At 36.8% G+C, this 27,239-nt stretch overlaps 1 long non-coding RNA gene across 2 annotated transcripts; it reads left to right on the top strand.

The window, feature by feature from the left end:
* Positions 1 to 456: 456 nt before the first annotated feature.
* LOC131402636 (uncharacterized) lies at positions 457 to 26,828 on the top strand. 2 transcript variants are annotated; one of them, XR_009218841.1, is made up of 3 exons: positions 457 to 471; positions 2,702 to 2,859; positions 14,654 to 14,976. It is a non-coding gene; the product is annotated as an uncharacterized LOC131402636 (long non-coding RNA). The 2 variants fall into 2 exon arrangements; XR_009218842.1 differs by lacking the exon at positions 457 to 471 and adding an exon at positions 26,402 to 26,828 and having other exon boundaries at positions 2,733 to 2,859; positions 14,654 to 14,748.
* Positions 26,829 to 27,239: the final 411 nt, after the last annotated feature.

Genomic DNA, 27,239 nt, shown 5'->3' on the forward strand with positions numbered 1-27,239 from the left:
TTTCTGTAAAAGAATTTAAAGAATTAAAGAAATACTTTATTTAAAAAATGATGCAAACATATTTTCATATTTGCAAAGAAGTTTTTTTATGAATAGAAATCACGAATACCATAATTCGTAACATTGTGAATATCTATAATATTTACACATATAAATAGAGATATTTCAATTAAAATTCTGTTTTCGATTCTAAATGCTAACATGACCTTCTAAAATCAATTTCCTGAAAAAATATCACGCACGTTTGCATTACCTTTTTCAATTTTATTTTTATCATTTATGTAGAAATTACCAAAATAATTATAACTGGGCTAATAGATTTTCCTAAGGTAAAATTTCTGTGGTGCTTATTGAGCTCAGATGCTGTTGGATTTTATATTTTACGTTTTAGGAGTTTTTAGAGGCAAAATCCCAACCAAGTAAAGGAATATCAGGACCTTCTGACTCCAGTGCTTCATCAGACCACAGACGGTATAGTTGGCTTGTTTTTCAAGAAATTCTTCCTCCTGATATTTCCTTCACATTCCTTTGAAAAGCGTAAATGATTGCTTTTTAAACAGAACAGTTTATTTAAATTGAAAAAAATGAATGAGATCTTGAATGAATTAGAAAGAATAATTTATTAATTTGCTATAATAAATTTGTTTTTATAAAAGGAGTTCATTAGGCAATACAAGGATGGAGACGAATTTAGGTCGTCATGGCTGTAGTAATTGGAAAATAGTTCACTGGATAGGCCCGGGTTCTTCATCTGTTATCTACTGTGTAACTCCACTCTGTGTAGTGTGGCAATAATATAAAATGACTGATTTGTATTCAGGTCACCAGAAATGGTATGTTCAGGTGACTGCTGCCCCCTCCAGAGGGCCAGCTAAAGGCTCTGTCCTAGCCTAAAGGTACTACCATTGTCAAGAACATTCTGGCCTCCTCTTTGGAGTTGCTTCTAGGGCTTTTAGCATGTTATTTTGAATGTCTGCTGTGATGCTAAAATGTCATCCTTTGAGGATGGGTTTAATATTTTAGAAATGGTCAAAAGGCCCCATCTTATGAGTAGTATGTTGGTTGCAGTTAAACACTGTCAGGGCCCATAAAAGAACATAACTGATTTTTCTGTATGACTAGAAAACTAGTTATCAAAGGAATTCCAAAGGAGAAGTTCCAAATATCTTTGGGGTTTGGAAGTATTAATAAAATGAGAATATGTTCTCATAAGTGAACATCTTTGAAAACATATTTATCTGGAAGTTAAAAATTATGATTTGTTGGGGCTGGCCCAGCGGCGCAAGCGGTTAAGTGTGCGCGCTCCACTGCAGCGGCCGGAGGCTCACCGGTTCGGATCCCAGGCGTGCACCGACACACTGCTTGTCAAGCCATGCTGTGGCAGTGTCCCATATAAAGTGGAGGAAGATGGGCACGGATGGTAGCCCAGGGCCAGTCTTCCTCAGCAAGAAAAAGAGGAGGATTGGCAGATGTTAGCTCAGGGCCGATCTTCCTCACAAAAACAAATATGTATATACGATTTGTTGGTGAAAATGGATGGCTTATGGGCACAATGCATGAACTGGCGGTTACAGCACTGAGCCCTGTTCCTATCTCACATGAAGTTTGTGATATTCTTTAGGGTTTTCCACAAGTACCCTAAATACTTCACAGTATGTACTCACCCTTTAAAATACTTGTAATGTTAAAGTAGTGAAATGTTTATGGATAAACATTGAATTTGAAATAAAAATTAATTAATTTATTTATGTCTTTATGCTCCAAATAATTACTTGTGCAATGTGAGAAATAATGTAATGCGTGTGGTAATGCATATGATATTTAAAATCCCTCGAATGAGATCTTTTAGTACTCAGTGGTAAATCATTGATGCCTTGAGGTGGTGGTTTAGTGTACCACACTTTAGGCTTCATCACATTCAGAGAGTGGTGTTCAAACTATTCCCTGTGAATCATAGACCTTTTTACTAGTTTTAGACACAAACATCGTGATTGATTGATGCATGAAGAAGGAAGCAAATTTTAGGGAAATGAGGGAAATTAAGTTTACTATGGGCTGATATTGCAAAAAGTCTTCTGTAGCACTCTACTGGAATTGGGTTTTTTTCCCCCTTTACATCATCCACAGAGATTCTAGTCTTTAAATAATAATTTTTAGTTTCACCAAGGAATATTTTTAAACAGTTTGCTCACAGGGTATGATGGATTTTTTCTCTTCAGTGATATTGAATGGTAGATAATGGGTTTAATGATTAAAATGAGGATTTCTTCCCTCTAAGCAATGGCTCAGGGTTATAATTCTTCATTTAAGATTATACAGTATCTCATTTGTAAAACTTCCATAGACTAATCCTATTAAAAATAGCTTCTTCAATGGCTCTAAATATTTGCGTACTGTATATTTGTTGGTTCATTTAAAGGTGTTAAAATTAAATGTTGTTAAAGGAGATATGTTAACATTGTTGGCTAAAGCGTAACATATGCTGTCAAATTAGTGTTTTAAAGTCAAGAAGCTTTTTCCGCATTTTGCACTTGCAATTTCTGAAAGGAGCCAAAATATCCAATTTTCTGTAGTCTATCAAATCTGTTACCTCCTCTACAACCTTTCTCTCTCCCTTCTAGTTATTGCAATTTCTTGAAGAGAAAATTTGGGAAGGACACTGATTCGTTATATTTTAAATATTTATTTTTAAACTCCATAGGTTATCCTGTTGTACCAAAGCACTACTATGTGCCAGCTGATTTTGTAGAATCTGAAAAAGAAACCCTGGTAGTCAGAAGCGATTTCCTAGCAACTGTGGCCGTGATGGAAAACTGTTTCTTTGGGGACAAGCCCTTTATATCATCGCAAAACTCCTGGGTAAGTGGAGAAGGTTGGGAACAATGTTATCTCTTGTTATCAAGTCGTTAGAAATAAGTATGTCAGGGGCTGGCCCAGTGTATTAGTGGTTAAGTTCACACACTCCTCTTCGGTGGCCTGGGGTTTGCAGGTTTGGATCCCAGGTGTGGACCTACTCACTGCTCATCAAGCCATGCTGTGACAGGCATCCCACATATAAAGTAGAGGAAGATGGGCATGGATGTTAGCCCAGGGCCAATCTTCCTCAGCAAAATGAGGAGGATTGGCAACAGATGTTAGCTCAGGGCTAATCTTCCTCACCAAAAAAAAAAAAAAAAAAGAAGAAGTAGGTCTTTGCAGACATTTTTCTTGTGTTTGCCTGGCGTTTCATGCTGCTAAGAGGTCTTGGGGGAGTTTCTTAGTATGTAAAGGTATATTAATATGTCTGTTTCACTGAATGATGATGGACGGTTTCTGGGAAGAAAGTCAGATAGTGTGGGTACCATTATCATTTAGAGGGCTGCATTCAGCTTAGTGGATAGGTTTCTAACAGAAGCCTATGGGAACTTTGAGTTACTTTTATATAATGTAATAAAATTCTGATTTAATATAGCAATCATGTTTGGTCATAGCTTTAGTAAACCACTTGCCAAAAGGAATTGGTTATCCCAGAGTTTTCTTCTTTCCGGTAAATACACATTGGCAATTTACTCAGTTTGCTAGAGGCTTAACGGGAGCATTATTCATAATTCTTTGAAGAATTATTCTTTAGCTTTTCCTAAAACTTCAGCTGAATAAAAGTACTCTTTGGACACATTGAAATGAAGGCTAATTTAACGAACACAAAGAACTATTATGCCTCTTCCTGTGCGATTCCTTGCTAAAATTTAAAATATTATTAGCATTTCCATCAAAAAGGCTATCTTATTAGAGGCAGAATTCCTTTATGACAAAAAGATTATGAAACAGGCTGATCGTGAATACTGTACCTGTACTAAAAGAACTGCTTGCTATGTGAAATACTGTTGTTGTCTTTGTTGTCCCCAGTACTACTGCATAAATGCTAAATTTGTGCTGTAGGAGTTATTGTCTTTGGTTTCTTTTTTTTCCATTCCATTAGGGAAGAATGTTTCAAAGTCCAGATTTCCAATTCAAGCTTTACACAGATGATATATAAGGGCAAATAGAAGCTAACCAAAGAAGAGAAAATTAACTTAATGCTGTTTCCAGTTTGTTCTTTTCCTAACTGTATTTTCTGGGTCTCCATATAAACTTAATGCTAATTTTAAAACCTGTAGAAAAATTTTCTTCCTTTAAAAGGGCAGCTTTTTAATAAGGAGTTGATATTATTTATACAGGTTTTGCATTTAGATTTTCCAACAGACAAATATATATAGATGAAGTAGTGTTCTTAGAATCAAGCCTAGTTGGTAAGGTTATCTCTGGGTAGAATGTTATTTCCTTCTCACTAACATGAATATGAAGAAGCCTTGTTGATACTCACAGCTAAATAAAACATATTATAGTAGAGGAGTAGCTAACCTACCTAAGGACAAGAATTTTAACATCAGAATCCTAAGTACTATACTTGGAAATTACAAACGAGCATAACGAAGTTTTTCTGTGATTCAGAGGCTGAAAACTGGTGCCTGGGATATGGGATTTGAGATCTAAACCTTCTTCATTCTGCTTCTTGCTGTATATTCAGCCTGAGCTTGATACAGTGAGAAAAAGTGCTATTTGAGCAAAGCCTGTGGATAAAATTGAGAAGCCTAGTGAATTGGGAATGCAGAATTGACTATACTCTACATAAGCAAATTGAGCTTTAAAAAAAAAGAAAAAAATTGAAAACAATATCAATCAGTAAAAAAGCATTGGACCTTCTTTACTCCAAAATTAATGTATTCAGTGTAGACAGATTTTGAGTTTAGATACCATTTTCTTATCTTAAGACCAGAGTGAACAGAAATAGTGTAGGTCATGCCTTGATCTGTTTCACGATCAAAAAGAAGAAAGAGCCTTCAAAGAAAGAGTCAGTTTCTTTTCTTCCCTGCTGAGCTTCTACAAAGGCAGTAGAGAACATGCAGAGGGTGTGTTGCAAACTAAGAAACAACATGCTTGTCTTCCCTGAGAAAGAGATGCTGCATATTCTTTAGCACTCTTACCTAGCTGTGTGTCTTCTGGTTGACAACTCACTCTTAGCTATTGTATACTTGCTCCAAGAACCAACACACTTCTGTGGACGTTAATCAGCATTCTAGACGCCACATTTACCAACAAAGGCTTATTTATTCATTAAAGAAGCCTCAGTTGGATATCTGCTTGGCAACATTTTATGGACAGTTAATTGATTGGAGTTATGTGAAAATAATAGAACAGTAAATCTTTAAAAATATTCTGGAATATATGACTTTTACTAATTCAGGCCAGTTTGTATCCAGTGAAATCCACTAAGAATATTTTGTTCTGTGTGTGCCTTAGTGAATAATTATACAACAAAACTATGTGACTTGTATTCCACTGTTAGAGCAAAAAGACTCAATATGGTGTTTCCTGGCCGAAGGCTTGACCTACCCACTGTGTTCTTAGAAAATAGTTAATTATTACAGTATTTCTTTTATTTTCTTTAGAAAATTTAGACTTTTAGAATATCAGTGTTTGCTATAAAATGGGTGAATAAATTGTAAACATGTTTATTTTAAACCAGAGACATATTTTAAGATACATTTGTCTTGTCTTAGAATAAAGTGATCATTTGTTATACCTACAATTGTTATTTAAATTTGGAAGTTTAGAAACTATCCATGTAAGAGATGATCAGTCTGTAGAAAGCAGTGTACTTTTTGAGTTCTTTGCAAAAATAACTGTAAAAGTATTTATCACATAAAAGTTCTTTGGATTGCATTTCTTTTCTGAGGTTAAGAAAAGTAGGGAAATGTAAGATAACATAAGGTTAATGACAACTTTACTCTAAAACTTTCCCAAAGCCATTACTTAACTTTAATATGTTTTCTTAGTATTTTCTAAAAAGAGAAACTAACATATCAGTTGTTTAGCTTTAAAAAATATCTGACTTCTAGATTTTATCTTGTCTTTTCAATATACATGCAACTGACTTTCCTTTCTCTGTACGTAGGACATTGACAGTGATGACCTTCATGTAGGTCCTACTGTAAGATCCCAAATCGTTAAAGATTAGAGCTTTATATACTGTATAACTTAAGACAGGTGAATAGAAGGATTTTTTTAGAATGGATACTTTGAAAACATTATTAGTAAACATCAGGAGTTAAAGTCAGTCATGTTCTTTGATTAAGCTTGAATTATTGAGTAATTTTAATAAGTACACCTTTCTCTCCAATATACACAAACTCCCAAAATATTCAGGTGAATGAAATTTTTCTTGAGTTTTGTGAAGACTTTTTGTCTTTTTGGCATGAATGTTATTTAATTTCCTGGGAGTTTTATTCAGAGACTTTTAAAGTGATAAAATGGATATAAAAGTACTTTAAAATATCCAAAGTGTTATGTACATATAAAGTTCCCAACTTAATTTCTTGGGTACCTAAAGTTCTTTGGTAAGTCATTGTTTCAAACTCAATTTATTTTCCACTAGACTATATTTTAAATGAGTATTAATACCTAGCAAACTTGTAGCCATGTGATATAGATTATTTCTCTGACATTATCGTCTTTTTCCTCCACTTCCTTCTCCCCTAGTTTCTCTTCCTTTTTTCCTTTTCTTCATGTTTTTCTTTGACTGTAGTGGAAAGATCAAGAGTTTTGGGGTCCTAAACTTAGGAACTAGGCAGTTCATCGTTTGAATATAAGTTCTACTACTTACTATTTATATGACTTGAAGAATTTTCTTACCTTCTGTGATCATCAGTTTCTTTATTTTTATGTCAGAAAGATTAACTGATGAGGAAATATACATAAAGCATTGACTGTGGGACAACTACATACTTCAATGGTTCTTCTACTTCCTGCCCTTCTACCCTCCCTCCCTCTCTCAGCCACCGTTTAGGATATGGTTTTGTGAAAATATGTTGCATAGTTCTTGTTAACCAGGCAACTCAGGATGCTCCTGGGCCCTCCTTGCTAGTACTCTCATTGCCACAAAACATCACAGGAAGAGAATGCTTGCCTAGTTGCTCCATAACCATTCATCTGCTTGATGATTCAGCTACTATTTGTAGAGGCCTGCTCTGTGCTAGTCACTGTGATATCCAGTAGCTCTACAGCAAGAAAGGAATGTGACAATCTAGGAAATATTTCTGTCCTCTGAGGGCAGCCTACTTATTCTGATATACTGCTTCCTAATTCCAGTGTTTGTAACTAAGATAAGTCCATTTGCATTTGATTTCATTCATGATATTTCTTGCCCAATTGACCTCAAATATAAAAGCCACTTATTAAGCCTGGAAATTTAATGCTTTTAAAAGTTAAAGTAAATCAGTGATCACACCCCTAGTGTGCATGAGGTCATACGAAACTGAGGTCTTGATTTTCGTTGGTCCGTTGACTTCAAATGCAGTTGACTTAATTTTATTGCTCAGTATAGCACGTGTTTTGTTACTGATCAGTAAAGGTAAAATGAATAGATAAGAGTACAGATATAGTTATAAATTGTGGTTGCTGAAAGATTTCCCATCTGTTACACTTCAGGAAACTTCAAGCAGAAAGACATCAATTTCTGAGCACTTTTGTTATCCTTTTCATGGTATCCTTGTGATTGATAGTGACCTATAATGGGATTTCTGTGCAGTGGGCATTATAAACATCTTGAGAGCACATGTAATACAGTATTACTTGAAAAGCTTCACGTAGGAAGATTTTCTTCTTTTAGCTTATTGTATAAATGACTAGCTTTCTTGAAACTGAAATTTTTAGTTGAATTGCTACTAGGTCTAGAAAACTTGTATAAAAAATTTATGATTCCACCCTCAAATATCTTAGTGACATTGAATATGAAAGCAGTGATGCCTAGAGTTCGAGAAGACTGCATACATATTGTCAAACTATTTCCCAGAAATGCTAATAATAATACCTGCCTTAAAATGTGTCAGATTCTGTGCTCTACCCTTTACAAATAATGTCCTAAGTAATCCTCCTAACTCCTCTATGAGATGGGTACTCTGTGTCATAACTGAAACTCCGAAGAGCTCAGCACCTCACCCGAGGTCACCCAGCCCGGGACTGACAGAGACTTGATTGATTTATTCAGGAGTCTTCGAGGTGCTTGCGTCACCTGTAACCTTTGTGGCAGTAAATATGCTTATTAAAAATAAAAACTTTGGTAACCTAATAAGAATTAATTTGTATCCTGTTTTCATTTACATGCTGATTGTTAAAAACATATTTCTTAGTCATTTCTGTATCCTCTGTGAATTGTCTGGATATCTGCTTTGCGCATTTAACCTTGGTTTTACGATTTTTCTTATCAGTCTACATAAATGTTTCATATGTTAGGTATACTAAATCTCTCTGACGTTTTCCTAGTTTGTTTGCCTCTAAACTTTGCTTGTTCTGTTTTTCGATGAATGAAATTTAAAGTCTTTATATATTCAGGTGTTTCATTGTTTTTCTATTTAACTTTTTGCCATAGAATTTAACATTTAATCTTTGAAAGTTCATCACTGTTAATCAATTGAGTTAAAAACATATATTATACATTTGAAATTTTTTGGTACAATGTATTCGGTTGAAGATCTACATTTTCTTTTTCTTCATAGCTCATTTCTTAATACATGTGTTGCTAATATGTGGCCCTGCCCCTGAGAGTCAACCAGGCTTTGCAGCACAGAATTTTACTCCATGAATTAGCTGCTGAGCCTGTTTTAGTGTGTCCTATGTGATTTTGGTGTCATGATAAAAAATTACTCTGTTAAATTTCCTTTAAATTGTCATTTCATTAAAGAAACAAAAATTCTCCTTAATATTTTCTTTTTACCCTCAATAATTATTGTTAGAGGTGAACCCAGGGTATGTTTTATAAGCCTTTCTATGCATAAAAAAGTGCAAATATTAATGAACCTAATCTGTCTTCTAAGGATTTAAAGACAGCTACTCCTATTTATAGAAATGCTTGATTTTCTGTGAGCTTTGGTACTGTATTGTGAAATGTAGAAAGCCAATTGCTCTTTTCTCCTGTTGTCTCATTTTCCCTTTAGCGATTCTGTAGTTGGTTGGGTGTAAGTTCTTTCAGGCTTCTCACACTTCGCCAGAAAGCTGCTGTCACGGAATTAGCGCAATGAGGAGCTCCGTTTTTGCCTCCTGAGTGATAAAAATCAGTGCAGTGAAAAAAATGTATGTCTGTTAACTTGACCTTTTAAAATACCTGTCGCTTTTACCTCTATGGAAATTAAAGTAATGATTATGGCAATTAATGTTTCCAAATTTGTTAACTCACCAATTTATTATTTTTGTTAATAAGTCTCTGAGTACCTGCTGTATGCCAGATGCTGTGCTAGGTAGTGGGGTACAGCTATGAGTGAGAAGCATACAGCCCGTGGAGACATAGACAAGCACATGGTATAAGTGGGGGAACATCAGGCTAGATACGCAGGTGCAGTACAAAGAGAGAAATAAGAAGGAAGTTCAAAGAAATAAACTTTCAAAAGACTTGGTTAACTATTTGATTCATATCAATTTTGATACGTTAGCATTTATGCTTTCCAAGGATATAAAGATTTCTTAATTTATCTGTCATCATTTATAAATAACAAAATAATAAAGATAGAATTTCGTTTCTATAGAATGACAGTGAAACATCAATTATGTAAAATGCTTGTTGGTAGTGGAAATTTTTCCACATCTCAATGATCAGACAAATGAAATAGGGAAACAATTTGCTGCTATTTAGACTATCATGGTCAACCTTGCATCATGAGCTAAAATGATAGTAATAAATTGGAATTATATGTTGATATTTGCCATAATTAAGCCTGTATTGGTTTGTTTTAAATTTTGCAAAAGTATATTTTTTTCCAGAGAGAGAATGTTCTGTAATATGCTCCCTGATTTGGGTAGGAAAGTATAACATATCAAGGTCTAAATTGTTTGTTTATTGTTTCTTCCTCCTGGTGTCTCTTCCATCTGTATTGTATAGAATGTCAGTGTTCTCAAAGGACAGAATTGTATGTGGTTTAGAACCCCGACTCCAGAGAGAGACTGCCTGTGTTGGAATCTAAGCTCTGTCATTTACCAGCCATGTGCAAGTTGCTTAACCACTCAGTGCCTCCATTTCATCATCTGTAAAATGATAAAGTTGTTGTGACGATTAATGAATTAATACATGTGACATACTGCCAGGGATGTAGTCAGTTCTGTGTGAGTGTTGCTAGGGCTGCTGTTGCAGAGGCAGCAGTGGCTTCTGGGGCTGCTCCTCCTTTTTTTGTTATTCTATTTTTAATATCACTTTTATTATTATTAAAAACATCTTCCAAGTGTTACTATAAACACCTTTGGCGATTTTGCCTGTTGGATAACATTGCACATGTGCCCTGAAGTTACCCTCAAATGGAAATATAATGAGAAACATTCCCAAAACTGCAAAGAAATTTATAAGCATTTTTGTGGTCAACTCCCTGTTCTGTTTTTCAGAATTATTCACTGTCTAAAAGCAGTACCTAAAGAGCTATGGAAAATGAGGTGTAATTTTTTCTTTTTTTTAGTAAATATTATACGTGGGTGAATTTATACAAAACTCAGCATGGTGTCGTTTTTATGTGATCAATATAGAATTGAAGATCAAGAGTGAAATGAGCACATTTTCATAACTTAAGTGCGGTAAAAATAAAGAAGTGTGCTGACTCACTTTAGAATAGTTGGATTCCTTTTTCGATGGTATTATTTAATTATGTTTCACATGTCTGAGCATAATAAGATAACTTGATAGATGTGCAAATGCTGAGTCAGAGTATGCTTGCTGTAAATTTGGGTAATATTGCCAACTTGTCCTCTGACGAGATTATGCAGAATTACATTTGAGTTGTGGTTTCCCACCACCGACTCTCTCCTCCCCAGCTTAGTTTCTTCCAGGCCCAGGGAGAATCCCTGCCTCAGTGAGTCTCAGGTGCTGATGGGCCTCTCAGGTGTGTTAGAGCAGAAGATAGCAAAGAACCACTGACTTAGTACCTTCTTCTCAACCTCCCCTCCCAAAAATCTAAGTGGCGTTCCTTGTTGTATCCTTGGATTTTATCAAAAGTTGCCACAAGGGACTACCACATGAAAAGAGCTTCCGTGTTTACAGTATAGCAGCGGTTGGAGACATTACCGTCATGCTGGTCAGTGCCCCAGAAAAAACGCCGCATCTCAGAAGACTATTGTAGAATTTAGCATCAGCAGACACTTTGACTCCCCTTAATGAAATGATTTCCTTCCTTGAGAATGCAAATGCATTATTTTTAGAACAGCTTTATTGAGGTATAATTTACACACCATACATTTCACTTATTTAAAGTTTACAATTCGGTGGTTTTTAGTATATTCACAGAGAATTGTGCAACTGTCACTACAAACAGTTAATTAATTTAATTTTCATCATCCCCCAAAAAACCTCATACCCTTTAGCAGTCACTCCCCACTTCCCCCCAATCACTTCACCCTTCCCCCGTTCCCCCCAGCATCCTGGCTATATCAGACAATGTTCTGCTGCTATTCATGGTGTTTTCGTGGCCAGATTTTTTGGAAGTGGGTGGCCAGGTTCTCCTTCCTAGTCTGTCTTAGCCTGGAATCTCTGCTGAAACCTCTTCACCATGGGCGACCCTGCTGATATTTGAAATACCAATGGCATAGCTTTCAGCATCACAGCAACACCCAGTCGCCACAGTGTCACAACCAACAGATGGGTCGTGTGGTTCCTGATCAGGAAACGAACCTGGGCGACAGTGGAAGAGCGCCTGATCTTAACCACTAGACCACCAAGGCTGACTCCCCACCCCAGCACTAGACAGTCATTAATCTACTTTCTATTTTCTCTAGATTTTCCTGTTCTGGACATTTCATGTACCTTGACTCATAATGTGGGGCCTTTTGTGACTGGCTATTTTCACTTTTTTCACTGTTTGCAAGGTTCATCCATGTATCAATCAACACCTCATTCCTTTTTGTGGTGGAATAACATTCCATTGTATGTATATACCACATCTGATTTATTTATCCATTCCTCAGGAGATAGACATTTGGGTTGTTTCCACGTTTTTGCTGTTATGAGTAATACTGCTATGAACTTTCATGTACAAATTAATGTTTGACATTGTTTCATTCATAAAATGACATGTTTTTAGCTTTCTTGGATATACCTAGGGGTGGAAAACCACTGAATTGTAAACTTTAAATAGGTGAAATGTATGGTCTATACCTAGGGGTGAGTCATATTGTAACTCTGTGTTTAACATTTTGAGCAATTCCAGACTGTTTTCCAAAGTGGTTAAACGATTTTGCATTCCAACCAGCAATGTATAAGGGTTCCAATTTCTCTACATTCTCTCCAATCCTTCTTCTTGTCTGTTTTGATTATAGCCATCCTAATGGATGTGAAGTGGTATCTCATTGTGGTTTTGATAAGCATTTCGCAAATGACTAATGTTGAGCATCTTTTCATGTGCTTATTGGTAATTTGTAAATCTTTGGAGAAATGTCTATTCAGATATGTCTATTCAGGTACTGTGGCCATTTTTAAATTAGGTTGTCTTTTTATTATTGAGTTTTAAGAGTTCTTTACATATTCAAGGTACAAGTTCCTTACAAGATATATGATTAGCAAATACTCTCTTCCATTCTGTGGGCTAACATTCTGCTTTCTTGATGGTGTCCTTTGAGGCACAAAAGGTTATAATTTGGACAAAATCCAATTTATCTCATTTTTTCTGTCATTTATGGTTTTATGTCGTAGTTTTGTCTAATTCAAAGTCACAAAGATTTACGCATATTTTCTTCTAACAGTTTTATAATTTTAGCTCTTACGTTTAACTTTTTGATCTATTTTCCATTTATTTTTGTAGATGGTGTGAGGAATGAAGGTCCAACTTCATTCTTTTGCATTTGGATGTCCAGTTGTCCCAGCACAATTTGTGGGGAAAAAAACCTTATTCTTTTCCCTCTTGAATTGTTTTGGCACCCTTGTTAAAAATCAATTGACTGTAAATGTAAGGGTTTATTTCTAGACTCTCGATTCTATTCTGTTGATCTGTGTGTCTTATCTTCATGCCAATACCACATTGTCTTACTTTCTGTAACTTCTTCTTTTCAATCTGGATGCCTTTTATTACTTTTTCTTGCCTAGTTTCTCTGGCTAGAACCTCCATTACAATGTTGAATAGAAGTGACAAGAGTGGACATCATTGTCTTGTTCCTAATCTTTGGGACATTCACTCTTTGATCATAAGTATGGTATTAGCCATCAGTTTTTCATAGATGCCCTTTATCAGGTTGAGGAAGTTCCCTTCTATCCCTAGTTTGTTGAATGCTTTTTATTAAGAAAGGATGTTGAATTTTGTCAAATGTGTTTTCTGTGTCTACTGAGATGATCATGTAGTTTTTTGTCCTTTATTCTATTGAAATGGTGTATTGCAAGTATTGATTTGGGATGTTAAGCTATCCTTGCATTTGTGGGATAAATCTCACTTGGTCATGGTGTGTAATCCTAAAATGTTACTGGCTTTGGTTTGCTAGTATTTTCATTGAGGATTTTTGTGTCTATATTCAGAAGAGATTTGGGTTTGTAATTTTCTTTTCTTGTGGTGTCTTTGGTTTTGGTATTTGGGTAATACCAGCCTCTTAGAATGAGTTGGAAAATGTTCTCCCTACTATTTTTTGGAAAAGTTGGTGAAAGGTTGGTTTTAGTTCTTCTTTAACTGTTTGGTAGACTTCAGCAGTGAAGCCATATGTTCTGAGCTTTTTTTTGGTGGGAAGTTTCAGTCACTTGTTACAAATCTGTTCAGATTTTCTGTTTTTTCTTGAGTCAGTTTTGGTAATATGTGTATTTCTAGGAATTTGTCTATATCATCTGGGTTATCTAAATTCTGGGTGTACATCTGTTCATAGTATTCTCTTATAATCCTTAAGGTTGGTAGTAATGTTCCTTCTTTCATTCCTGATTTAGTAATTTGTTGTCTTTCTTTTATTCTTGGTCAGTCTAGCTAAAGGTTTGTCAACTTTTGAGCTTTTCAAGAATCTTCTTTTGGTTTAATTTATATTCTTTATTGTTTTTCTATACTCTATTTCATTAATTTCCACTCTAATCTTTATTATTTCCTTGCTTCTGCTTGATTTTGACTTAGTTTGCTCTTTTTCATCTGCTGTCTTAACGTGGAAGAATAGGTTATTGGTTTGAGGTTTTTCTTCTGTTTTAATATAAGCATTTACAGATACAAATTTCCCTCTGAGCATTGCTTTACCTATATCCCATAAGTTATGTTATGTCTTCATTATTTTAATCATCTCATCAGAAAGTACATTAGAAAGTATTTTCTAATTTCCCTTTTGGTTCTTCTTTGACCCATTGGTTATTTACGATTACGTTGTTTAATTTCTACGTATTTGTGAATTTCTAAAACTTCTTCCTGTTATTGATTTCTAATTTCATTCTATTGTGGTCAGAGAACATACTTTGTATGATTTTAGTCCTTTTAAATTTATTGAAACTTGTTCTATGGCCTAGCATATGGAAGACATTCCATTTGCATTGAGAAGGATATATACTCTGCTCTTATTGAATGGAATGTTCTATAGATATATATTAGGTCTGGTTGGTTTATGGTGTTGTACAGATGCGTTTTTGATAATGACATTTCCCTTCTTTTTTTTTCAGCTGATGAATTAATCAGTCCTAAAGACATTGATCCTGTTCAGCGCTATATCCCACTACAGAATCAACGTAACGTGAGCGTGAGGTTTTCCAATCAGGTAAAGAGAGATTTTATTTCTTGATTTAGACTCATTCAAAGACATTTAAAGCTTAATTGAAGAAGAAATTTTATTCTGAAGGGCTTTTTATTGCTTTTTCCGAGGGCGAAGATTCTCCGTCTCTGGTTAGTTAAGATTTACTTGTGGTAAAGGGCTCTTTTTTAGTGAGGGAGTATGAGCCAGATATGTCTAACAAGATGTTTTCCAGGTAAACATTTTCCTCTTCAAAGTGGGTAAGCTTAAGCTGTCAAATGTCTTTGAGAAGATGCAGTACCTATGGGAGGCAGGGAGATAGATGAGATGGCACCATATTGAAGGGAGCGGGGTCTGGTGAAAGGCCCTGTGCTTGACGTCTCTCCAGCGCTGTGTCTCCGTGACGGGACAAGTGACTGACAGAGTTGTTCTTAGTACTTGGTGATGTGTCGGGTGAAGGAATAGTTCTCAGTTTTTTACATTTAGTAGCTATGGATTCAGATTGTGTTGTGTCAACAACGTAAGTGTTTGCAGGATCAGCAAGATTGATGTAGACTTGAGCAAACTCTCAAGTATTAAATGATACCAGTAATGAGGACTGTTAAAATGAAAATGCTTTGGATTATGGAAACTGCCTGAGGAGAAAGGGAATGAACTTGAGTGTGTGCCTGGGATTCCAAGCAGTTAACATTTATTGAATAAGAACAGCATCAGCACTTATAGAAGACATGTCTACAAAATTGAAATGCTCCTTTTATTTTAAAAAACATACATATACAAACACACACACACACAGAAATAAATGTTTGTTTTAATGAGAGAAAGGAGAGCCAACCAGCTCCATTACATTCTATCACGCTATTTCTGAGTCTTTTGCTGGTCTTCAACAAAACATGTTAAGTACTCCTTGTGGTTTATAGATGGGAAGCTATTAGGGAGACTTGTAAATAAATGTTAAGATTTTCTCAAGAACATAAAATCCCTATGTTAATATGTGATAGAAATTTTTCACTGGCCTGTTAGCTCCTACACAAGGTGGGGATTTAGCCTTTATCTTAGTTACCACTGGGGTCAGTGCAGTACAAGTGTACATTCTCTACAGATTTGAGACATGCAGTTTATCGTTGAAGAAATGATAACATAGGGAATACATTTAACTTCATATTACCCAGCGCTGTGACTTGGAGCCATTTTAAGACTAGTGTTTATCATTTACATAGCATTTCACATGTGTGACCCACTTCTCTAGGGCAATGAAATCTCAAATCCTTTTCTTAGAAAATAAAGTAATAGGTCACAGATTTGAGGTGTGGGGGCAGGAGCCAGAGAACATCAAAGCACATGGCTAGCAAAATCAACAATATAAACAAATTTTATGCTTGATACTTATAAGGAAGGCTGTGGGTTATTTTTATTTTTTGACATCCAATATGCTTGCAGCTCTTTCTCACTCAAGAAAGCACATCAGAGTGAGTGAGAGTGACTTTTATAGAGAATTTGCTTTACGTGTATTTTTTAACGTTGAAATTATTTTCTGATGTTGCTATTAAATTGTCTGTGGCATGCCTCCCTGGTGGAGCCACATCGCAGCTAAGAGACTTGCTCTAGGGTAAGGACAAAGGCTCGTCTCCTGCAGCCATGTGGTAGATTACGTCTGTGCAGAGTTGTGTATGGTTTCTGAGAGGGAGATGATGGGGAGGATTGGCAGCAGAAAATTGCTGGGAGCTGTCATGCCCCACCCTACTGGCAGCTTAGTTGTGGTCGGATATAAAATGGTGAGGTGCCCTTGTCACTTTCTCAGCCATTTAAGCGGTAGCCAAGACTGGCGTGCCCATGTCCATTGCTGGCTTGGGTGACATGGACTGGCGAAATATAGAGGTCAGATGTAGTCCTCTGCTTGAAATGGTGTCAGTGGCCTCTTGGTCATGATTGACCAGGTCAGACTTTGCAATTAGCTGATGTGTGGGGGTTGACCAGGTGCTTTAAAGTCTGCCAAGTGTTGGAAAAAGTAAATAGAGAGGAGTAAATTTCAGACAATTCCTGAAAACGAGAGAAATCCCAGACTTGGAAGGAAGATGTATCGGGGTCCCCATGACCACCCTTAGCCTCGGAGATTCACTAGAAGGACTCACGGGACTGGGAAGCTGCTGTACTTACACTTGGGGTGTATTACAGTGAAAGGGTACAGGGTAAAATCAGCAGAGGCACGTGGGGCAGGTCTGGGGACACCAGGCACAAGCCGCCCAGTGTGCTCTCCCAGTGGAGCCACGCGAGACGCAGTTACGCAGCAGCCACGTGAGACAGCGTGCAGAGCGTTTCCAAGCAGGGAAGCTTTCTCAAGCTGGAGTGTCCAGGCTTTTCACTGGGGGTCAGTCCTGTGGGCGTACAGCACCCGCATGACTGACCTCGGTCATTCAAGCTCTAGCCCCTTAGAGAAAAAGCAGATGTTCCCCATAAACCACAATGTTAGGGGAAACCCTCTGGACAAACTAGTACGCTGTGGCCCAAGGCCTCAGGCATGCAAAACACTCTTATCTGACAGAACATTCCAAGAAGCCGGCCAAGGGCCCATCCTGAAAACGTGCCTTTCTTGGGAATGTTCAGGGTTTGAACAACCCAGACCTGCCGAATCAACTCATTCCTTCACAGAAGGGTTATGGCAGAAGGAAGTTTCCAGAATCCAGAAAGCAAGGAGTGTGCTAGAACTGTAGAAAGGTCCATTCCTTCAAGTTTGCATAGGGCTGTTGGCACATTGCGAACCCAAAACGTTGAGGACTAAATTGAGAACTGTTGATTTTCTTAACAATACCCGTAGCAAATTCATTTCAGGAAAAGGGAATACTTTTGTACCTGGGGGTAAGACTGAGGTTGGAGAAGTGTGGTGTCATCTAGGGTAACCCTTCTCACTACTCACTCTTTAGTCAGAAATTGCTGTTTCCTCTTGATGTTAGTTAGAGAACAAAACAAATCCCATTTTGTAAGTAAAGTTTAGAGAAGTAGAAAGAAAAGCATTGTAAGCAATAGCAGATATACTTGAACGTATTATGAGATTCTGACCAAAAAAAAAAAACTTTTTGGAGGTCTTCGAATGTAAACTCCTAGAGATAAGAAACTATGTTTTATTCATTTTTGTAGCTTCAGGACCTGTCCTAGTACCACAACACCTGTTATATAGGAGGTACTCAGTGTTTAACTTGAAGGCTTGAGGATGCTTGAAGGGATGCTTGAAGGGATGTGTGGGGGGAAGGTCTGTCATGGGAAATAGTGGACTTCTCATGCAAATATCTCTAAATCTGTTTCTCTAATTGTGATTCTTTCCTAATATTTAAACTTGAATTTCCAACTACCTGGTGATCATCTCTCCACAGATCTAGTATTTAAAACCCGATGTTTCTGGTTGTATACTTATTTCTAACTCATCAAGTTGTATACATTAAATATGCACAGCTTTTTGTATGTGCATATTTCTCAATACAGTGGTTTAAAAAATTTAAAAAGAAGTAAAACCCAACATTTCTAATGCCAAATTTGTTGTCTTCTCTTTTCAAACCTGCCCCTCTTTCCACAGTCCCTATCTTGGATAAGAAAGGACTTCAGTAGTCTCTTCTCACACCAGTAGCTTCTGTATCCAGTTGATTGTCATATTGGCTTTGCCTTCGCAGTAACATCCACATTTCTCTCTTCATATTCATCCCCACTGCCATGTACCACTCAGACTTTATTACTACTCAATGGGATGATTACTATAATCTCTTTGTCTCCAGTCTCTCCTCCTGTTTATCATCTGTGCTTGAGAACACATGATCTTATAAAGCGTGGGTGCATTCGTGTTATTTTCTGCTTAAAACCTTCCCTGACTCTCTGCTACCTACAGGATAGATTCTAAACTCCATATCCCGACATTCGAGGCCCCACACGGTCACCTCAGTTCCTTGTTTTTCACCTATATCCTGCAATTTCTCCAAATTTCTCCCTGCTCTTCCTTCGCTAGAGTCTCAGCAGAATTGTTGATCTAATATCACACCCTGCCCACAACCACTCCCAGACCTCCACACTTAGTGCAACCTTCATCCTGAAACCCTGGCCTCTTTTTGAGTCAGAATCCTTAAAATCCAAGCCCCATGCAGTGCCTTTTTCTTTGACTACATATAAAAGTTATATAAATGCAGGGGCCGGCCTGGTGGCATAGTAGTTAAGTTTGCACGCTCCGCTTTGGTGGCCTGGGTTCACAGGTTCAGCTCCTGGGCACAGACCTACACCACACATCAAGCCATGCTGTGGCAGTGACCCACATACAAAATAGAGGAAGACGGGCACAGATGTTAGCTCAGGGCCATGCTTCCTCAAGCAATAAGAGGAAGATTGGCAAGAGGTGTTAGCTCAGGGCCAATCTTCCTCACCAAAAAAAAGTTACATAACTGCATATTGTAAAACGTGAAATAATACAGATGAGATTACAGTGCAATTGCATTACAATCCATTGGGAGTATTAACCATTCCACCATTTCTCCATCTCTAGAAAAGCCTTTTTTAAATCTATATCTGTTTTCACCTCTGTCTCCAAATTTCTGAATAACGTAGACGTAACTCCTGTGCTTGATGTTTTACCTTTACACAGTATCTGTTGTTTCTTTGTTTTGGAAAGATCACTTGTATACCCCAACCTCCCTTCCATCTTAATCTCCCAATATTTAGTAGTTATTTTTAGTTCTTTTATTTATCACCTTTATAACTTTAAACGATGTAATAAAACTACATTTTTTGGGTCATCTCCTTTTGGGAACTTGTCCTTATTTTTGATGTCCTAAAATTTCATGGGAACCTGTTTTTGTACGAATCTTATTTTCATTTATTTTGCTGGGCATTTGGTTGCCCCTTTCATTTTGTGACTTTCTTCAGTTGTGGGAAATTTTCTTAAATTATATCTTTGATAATTTCCTTTTCTTTATTTTCTCTATTCTTTCTATTAGTGCTCTTATTAGTGAGATCTTAGACCTAAAGGAGTGATCCTCTGAATCTCTTCTTTTTTTTCATATGGTTTCTATTTCTTTGTGTTTTTTTTGCTCTACATTCAGGGAATCTTCCTTAACTTTTTGTTCCAGCTCTTCTGTTGAATTTTTTTTCAAAGTCACATTTTAATATCTAATAGCTCATTCTTGTTCTCATTTTCATAGCTTTCTAGTTTTTATTTAAAATTATTGTCACAATTACTACAAATTTGGAGAGTCAAAAATTTTTGAGGTATCAATTGAATAAAAACTTTTTTTAACTTTTTATTTTGAAATAAATACAGATCCACAAGAAATTCCAAAGAAATGTCCAGGGAGGGCCTGTGAATCCTTCACTCAGCCTCCACAATATTAATGCCTTATATTAGATAGTACAACAGAAAACCAGAAAATTGACAGTGGTACAGTCTATAAAGCTTATTCAGATTTAACCAGTTATACATACACTCATGTGTGTGTGTGTGTGTGTGTGTATGTGTGTGTGTGTAGAGCTCTGACCATTTTAATCACATGTGTAGCTTTCTGTAACCTCCATCATAGTCAAGATACTTAATTGTACCATCACCATATCATAATAAGGCTTCCTTGTGTTACCCCTTTTTAACCACACCCACTCCCTCACCCCCAGTTTTAACCCCAGACAACCACTAATCTATTCTCCATTTTATAATTTTGTCATGTCAGGAATGTTATATAAATGGAACTATATGATATATAACCTTTTGGAATTGGTTTTTTTCACTCAGCATAATTCCCGTGAGACTGATACAAATTGTTGCGTGTTATGAAGTTTGTTCCTTTTTATTGCTTAGTAGTATTTCATGGTATCACTATACCATCGTTTCACCGTTCACCCACTGAAGGATATCTTGTGGCTTATTTGATGTTTCTTAGAATTCCATTATGATTTATTTATAATGTTTTTTAGTGTATTGCTTTCTTAAATTTTCTTAGTAGTTGCTCTAGGAATTACCATATACATACTTAGATTATCAAAACTCTACTGTATCAACATTTTACCACTTTAAGTGAAGTGTAGAAACTTTACTTTCATTTAGTTTTCTTTCCCTTTTTCACATTTTAAGCATAATTTTCTTAAGTATTTCCTCTGCATTAATTGAGCAGCACATCAGGTTGTGTGAAAATTTTTGCTTCAACCATAAAATTTGATTAAAGAAACTCATGAGGTAAAGGAGAGTCTGTTCTGCTTATCTCAACTTTTACCATTCCATTATTCTTTCCTTTCTGAATGTCTCAGCTTTCTGGAAAAATGGTTTCATATAATATGTGGTATTTTGTGACTGGCTTTTTTCACTTGCATAATGTTTTCAAAATTCATCAATCTGGTAGCATATATTAGTACTTCATTCCTTTTTACAGCCAAATAACATTCCATTGTATGTATATACCACATTTTATCCTTTTCTTTCTGTTTAGATAGCTTTCTCTGGATATTATTTATAAGTAGGTCTGCTAACAAACTTATTAGTTTTCCATTGTCTGATAGTGTCTTTATTTCCCCTTCATTCCTGAAGGATACTTTTGTTATATACAGGACTCCTGATTGGCAGTTGTTTTCTTTCAGCACTAAGAATTATTGTACCACTTCCTCTGGCCTCTGTAGTTTCAGATGAAAAATCCCTTGTTGATTCAAATTTGTGTTCTTCTATAGGTAATACGCCATTTCTCTCTGGCCTGACACCAGCCTGAGCTGGTGTGGGTGGATCGGCCCACTCACTGGTTCCCAGGTGTGGCACTGGGGCTGGGTAGGCTTGTCACTGCTGTGGAGCTGCTGCTGCTGGCGGATCAGACTGCCTGCTGGTGCCCTGGTTCTGAAGTAGGGGTTGAGCTGGCTCTTGGAACTTTACTGCTGCTCCTGCAGGTGAATTGGACTGCCTACTGAAGCCTGGTTTGCCAAACAGGGATCTGGACAGCTCACTGGGGCTTCTTTGCTGATGCTACAGTTGTATTGGCCCACCAGTGCCCTGGTTGTGAAGCAGAGGTTGGGTGGGCCCATTAGGGCTTTGCAGTTGCTGCTAAAGGCAAATTGGCCAACAAGTACCTCAGTTGAGGAACTAGGGTTGGGGTCCCCACTTGGTCTCTGTTGTGCTTCCTCTTTCCCAGTCCTTTCACGAGAGAGAACAGACTTTTATTGTTTTTGTGTTTGTTTATTTTTTTGTCTATGCCTGTTGGTTGTGTCAGGCTGCAGGCTCCCCTGGTGCTCAGCCCGGCATATGTGGGATCTCAGGAATCGCACTGTATTGCCATTCTTCAAGTCCTGAGGTTCTTAGCCAGTCCAGTCTACCTTCTTCTTTCCAGCTTTCAGAGTCCTTTAATTGTTATCCATTGATTATTTCCAGGGTAAAAAATTGTAATTAGAGCAGGAGGGAAAACTGAGTCTACGCATCTTGTTCCCGTTTCCCTTTTTTCAATAGATACTTTATCTCTGTAAGTCTTTCTGTAAGTAAAATTTGGAGTTAAGATTTCTTCTGTTCGAGATTGGATTGGTGGTTACCAGAGGGGAAGAGGGGAGGGAGGAGGGTGAAAGGGATAATTTGGTACATGTGTGTGGTGATGGGTTGTAATTAGTATTTTGGTGGTGAACATGATGTAGTCCATGCAGAAATAGAAGAACAATGATGTACACCTGAAATTTTTACAATGTTATAAACCAATAAAAAAAAAAAAAAGAGTAGAAATATATGGGGGGAAAAAAAAATAAAAAGTAAGCATTTCCTCATGTTCAAAAAAAAAAAAAAAGATTTCTTCTGTTCTTGAAACATCTTTTTTCTCCAGAGTAATTGTGTGAAACAATAACAGCTATCATTTATTGAACTTTTTTTAATAAAAGCTTTATTGAAATATAATTTACATCCTATACAAGTCACTAATTTAAGGTGTACAATTCAATAATTTTTAGTATATTCATCACAATCAATTTTAGAACATTTTCATCACCCCCAAAAGAAACCCTGTACCCTTTAACAGTCACTCTCCACTTTCCTCAACCTTTCTCTCTCTCCCTACCCTAGCCCTAGGCAACTACTAATCTACTTTGTGTCTGTATGAGTTTTCTTATTCTGGACATAGCATATAAATGGTTTCATATATGTGATATTTTGTGACTGGCTTTTTTTAATCCCATAATGTTTTCAAAATTCATCAGTGTTGTAGCATGTATCAGTACTTCATTCCTTTTTAGGGCAAAGTAACATTCCATTGTATGTGTACACCATATTTTATTTATCCATTCATCAGGTGATGGACATTTGGGTGGTTTCCACTTTTGGCCATTATGAATATTGCTGCTATGAAATTTTGTGTACAAGTTTTTGTGTGACCTGTTTTCATTTTTCTTGGACATTATGGAATTGCTGAGTCACATGCTAACTCTATGTTTAACATTTTGAGGAACTGCCAGTCTGTTTTCCAAAGTGACTGCATTATTTTGCATTTCTACCAGCAAATTATGAGGGTTCCAATTTCTCTACATTCTTGTCCATACTTGTGATTATCTGTCTTTTTGATTATAGCCATTCTAATGGGTGAGAAGTGGTATATCATTGTGGGTTTTTTTTTTTGCCTTCCCTGGTTACTAATGTTGTTGAGCATCTTTTCATGTGTTTATTGGCAATTTGTATTTATATTCTTTGGAGAAATGTCTGTTAAGATACAGTGTCATTTTTTAATTGGGTTGTCTGTCTTTTTATTATTGTATTGTAAGAGTTCTTTATGTATTCTGAATATGAGTTCCTTATATGATCTGCAAATTTTTTATGCCATTTGGTAGACTGTCATTTCACTTCCTTGATGGTGTCATTTGAAGCACAGAAGTTTTCCATTTTGATGAAGTCTAATTTATCTATTTTTTCTTTGGTTGCTTGTGTTTTTGCTGTCATATCTAAGAAACCATTGCCTAATCCAGGGTGATGAAGATTTATGCTGATATTTTCTTCTAAGAATTTTATAGGGTTAGCTCTTATGTTTAGGTCTCTGATCCATTTTGAGTTAATTTATGTATATAGTGTGAGGTAGGGATCCAACTTGGTTCTTTGCATGTGAATATCCAGTTGTCAAAGTGCCATTTGTTAAATCTCCAGAGTAATTTTTTTCTTTTTTTTTATTGTGGCAAAATATACATAACATAATATTTACCATTTTAACCATTCATAAGTGTACAGTTCGTTGGCATTAAATGCATTTACAATGTTGTGTAACCATCACCACTGTCTATACCCAAAACCTTTTCGTCATTCCCAACAAAAACTCTCTACCCCTTAAACAATGACTCCCCCTTCTCCCCACCCTCCAGCTCTTGATAACTTCTATTCTGTCTTCTGTCTCTCTGAATTTGCCCATTTTAGGTACCTCATATAAGTGAAATTATACAATATTTACCTTTCTGTGTCTAGCTTATTTCACTAAATGTAATAGCCAAGGTAATTTTTGTGTTTCATTAATGTGATGTTTCTCTTTCTTCCTGCTGGTTATTTTGTCACCTACCTGATGATCTTCATTTATCCAGTCATATTAATGTGATGGATGATCTGATTGTATCTTACGTGGTCTCACTTAAGTGTCTCAGTGTCTTAAGTGGTCTGCCCCCACACCACCTCAACAAGAGGTGAGGGAGATGGGATTAGGAGTTTTGTCTCTCAGGGATCAGACCCTCATCATTCTTGCCAAATGCCAGAATGTGAAGGGGAAACTTTGAGGAGGCTCTTGCCTACACTGGAAGCATTAACTTGCGCCAGTCAGTTTGTTCAGTATATTAAGAGAAAAACTTGGTTTTATTGCTGACTGTGGTTCTCTGTGTGGGGCATGACGCTGGCCACTGTGGCCTTTCATCAGTTCTGTGTCACACCCCACTTCTCCCATCTGCCCTCCATTGTGCCTGCAAACCAGGTGCCCCTCTGGGGCCCCTCTATTCGGTGGATCGACTCCCACACCTGTGGCAGCATTTTGGTGATACTCTAAGTGGTATAGTTTGGCATATATGGGCTTCCTCTGCTCTGCTTTATGCATTAATGCACTTCCATTTGCCATCTCTTATACTAGAAATGTGCTGAAATATCTTATTTGATGTTTTCTCTTCATTGCTGTGGCTTTAGTTTTTTTAATTTATTATTAACATCTTTATGGTCATTTCTGTGGGGTCTGAGGAGGAATGAGAATTGAGTGCACGTGCTCACTTTGCTCTCTGGAACTAGAAACCTAAGCCTTACCTCCTTTGCTTGAGTCTTATCTCATTGTTTCTGTGAGTGTTTTGTTCTCCAGCTACCCTCTATGCTCCACAGATCTGGGTTGATAAACCTAACACTGGGATTTAAGCAGAGTAAATGTTCATTAAACAGTTGTGATGACCCCAAGTAGATGCAAACCAAGTAAATTAAATGCCAAAATTATTCATATTATCTGATAAAGAAATATTTGAAAGAAAATAATTAACCCCAACCTGTTAATTAGTCTGTCCTTTATTCTTATAAATAGGGTAACAATGCCTGCTCTTCTTGCTCCCACTTTCCTATGTCACATTTGATTTAGAGAAGATAAATTATACAAAAGACCATATTATCCAATCATCCTATAAACAACTCCCTGGAAACAAGTCATGTGGGTTTGGCAGCTGTGCCACTAAGCCTGCTTTCCTATAGCTCTTTACGCACTCCATGTTACAACACTTGTCACACTGTCGTAGTTGTGGCCTGGCAAGGCTCCTCATGGTAGAGAATGTGTCTTATTCTTCTTTGTGTTCTATCAGCCTAGTCTGGTATTTGTCAGGGCAAGAGAAAGGAAATGAGAGAAATAAGAATCGCCACTATTGATTGTGCTCCTACGGTATGGGTATTTTATATGTATTGTATGTATTATATCTGATTTTAACACTTTTCTGAAATATATATTATTATACCCATTTTGCAAATAGCTAATGTAAGTCTCAGAAGGGTTAAGTAATTTTTCCAAGGTCACACAGTTGTCAAGTGGCATAACCAATATGAAGGTGTTACCTGAAGAAGGAAAGGGGGAGGGGATGTCAAGCATTTGGAAGCAATGATTTTTGTAATGGTGTGAAGGAATTAACAAAGGAAATAGCTTATTAACTGAACAGGCTGGCTCAATATTACATCACAGAAAAATAGTTGCACCTGTGCCTTAGCACACTGAGAGGGCTGTGGAAATGATCTGAAGAATTAGATGCAGAGATGTCACCTCATGGGGTTGATCATGTTAAAAGGGTCTAACTGTTAGCTTCTTTCTTCTTCCCTGTTAGCACTAGGATGAGACCAAGTCCACAGTCTAATAATTAGTAATTTTATTAGGGATTTTCTTCTTCCTTTTCCAAAGGAAAACACTTTCAGGAGGCTAGCAAGCTTCTTTGAGTGTTTACTCTCCCTCTCCTTTCACCCTAACTTGTTGTCGGTAGATGTTCATCGTTTTCTGTTGCCTCAGTAATTCTGGTGCTGACTACCTACTGATTATCTGTCGATGAGACTTTCGTTGTTCGCACTGCAGTGACTCTGCCATGTTAACATCAGATAATGGTTTCTTGAAGGCTGTGTTTGTTTCCAGCCTTTGCTGCTCATTCATATCTGGAAGAGATTTGACTGGTGCAGAAAGTGTAAGCAGCAGACCATGTACATTTCACTGATTCTTTGTATTCTACATTGCAGTTGTCCACTGGGGATAAGGTGACCCTACAGAGGACATCCATTTATAGCAACCAGGGGTAGGTTTCTGGAGTTGTAGAGCAAATGGACTTTCTTTTGAAATGTGTATTATACTAATCAAAATACAGAAGATTAGTGGTTAAATAGGAAAACACACTTCATACCTTTTTAAATGTTTGCAGGATTCTGTCTGAAACTAACATATTTAACAGGCAGTAGCATAAGACCAGCCAGGAATTGGGTTTCTTTTCTTCATTTTTAAACCAACTTGAGAAAATTTGATGTTGTTTCTTGAAATTGATGTTGAATGCAACAGAATTTTTACATAAATAAGCCATTCTAACATCAAAGGACGAGTCACAGAAAAAAAACCACTATGATATGAAAATGCTGTGTTAATATTCAAGAATATAAATAGGAGAGATTCCATATTGCTAGACCTTCTGCCTAGCAAAACAGTGTAGAGCACAGCCTCTGGAGGCACAGTATATGGGTTTGAATCCAAGTTTGGGCAAGTTGGTTAACCTCTGTTATGCCTTAGTTTCCTCGCATGTAAAATCAGAATAATACTCAAGAGTTGTGAGGATTAAATGAATTAATACAGGTAAAGAGCTTAAAACAGCTCCTAGTTTGTAGTTAAGCACTCAACAAATGTTAGCTATTATTAATATTTGCATTTTGATAGTTCCAATGCAGACGTGGTAGTTAATCGAGGTGCCCAGTAGTTAATGAAAAGAAAAGGTACAAGGTTGTGTTGCTATTGAACATGGCTTATGGTAGAATTTGAAACGATGAGCAGAAAGTTCTTGGGAGGCCAGGGTTGAGGCTTAGTTCTTTGCCA

Source organism: Diceros bicornis, unplaced genomic scaffold (genome assembly GCF_020826845.1).
Source record: "Diceros bicornis minor isolate mBicDic1 unplaced genomic scaffold, mDicBic1.mat.cur scaffold_199_ctg1, whole genome shotgun sequence".
In the NCBI taxonomy this organism is placed as follows: domain Eukaryota; kingdom Metazoa; phylum Chordata; class Mammalia; order Perissodactyla; family Rhinocerotidae; genus Diceros; species Diceros bicornis.